The following is a 1,157-nucleotide window of genomic DNA, read 5'->3' on the forward strand; positions in this document are numbered from 1 at the left end:
ATGTTTAGATTAATCCGTTAGAATGCATGCATAAGTCCCAAAGAGTTGAAACCGTTCTGCTAGCTAAAAACATTTTTTTTCCGTGTTTAATCGATTAAACATTTAGTGTTAATCGATTACCTGGGCATCAATTTTTGAAAAATCATTTTTCACATGATTTTAATCGATTAACCATGCCCGTTAATTGATTAAAACTAGCAGTTTAAGTGCAGACAGCACCTCGGTTTCACGCGTTTTCGGCATTTTTCTCCATTTCTTCTTGCTTTTGAGTCTCTGAAATTGTAACACAACTGACCCAAGTGCATTAAGCTAGATAAACCTCACCCCTAACCCTCTCAAACCCCCCTAGAAATCTCCAATTTCATCCATATTCCACTACATTCCCGTTTTCCCCAAATCAAAACCCTAGGTTAGGTTTGTCACACTCATTCTCTGCTCGGTCCAACATCAATTCGGTTTTTGCATAAAAATGGAGCAAGGTCGCCCAAAAAGATTCAAAACTCCTGCCAATCGTGGAAGAAGATCTGAAGCTGACTCATCCTCCACTTAGGACCGTGGTGACCCATTTTACTCGCTCATTCTGCAAGAGACACGTTTGGCTAAATTCCAAGGACGCAAACCCACTTATGTAAGGTATGTTGATCTAACCTGGATGGCGGAACAAAATTTCAGTTTTTCGCATGATATGGAGGCTCAGGGAGCCGTTAAATTTCTGGAATTAAAGGGACAAGTTTACCCTGCTCTAGTTAGGGAATTTGTAACAGTTAGTTGTTACGTCAAGTATCATATGACTCATGAGAAATCAGTAGAGTCTCAGTTCAATGAGATACATAGAATTGCTCATGAAATCCTTTCTAATGGTATGCCCTTAGAGAGTTAAACTCACAGAGCCTATGAATGTGTATTCGTTGTGTATGCTGTAAACAGCAAGGCGTATAGGTTTTATGACCTTAACACTAAAATGATCATTGAGTCTAACGATGCTGACTTCAAAGAAAATAAATTCCCTTTTAAATTGATCCAAGGCTGGGTCATTATCTGTTGAGAACTGGCTGCTGCATTATATCATCGCTTATATTTTGGTGCAGAGGAACAAAAATCATGCATAGCCTACTGTGAGTGATTTGCGTTTCATGTACGCTGTTAAGAATAATGTG

The 1,157-nt window shown here is 39.0% G+C and overlaps 1 long non-coding RNA gene across 1 annotated transcript in view; it reads left to right on the forward strand.

Moving 5' to 3' along the window:
• Window positions 1-1,157, forward strand: part of LOC109329034 — a 12,485-nt gene that overhangs the window by 8,210 nt on the left and 3,118 nt on the right. The window lies entirely within an intron of this gene.

The sequence above is a fragment of the Lupinus angustifolius genome, chromosome LG02 (assembly GCF_001865875.1).
Source record: "Lupinus angustifolius cultivar Tanjil chromosome LG02, LupAngTanjil_v1.0, whole genome shotgun sequence".
Taxonomy (NCBI): domain Eukaryota; kingdom Viridiplantae; phylum Streptophyta; class Magnoliopsida; order Fabales; family Fabaceae; genus Lupinus; species Lupinus angustifolius.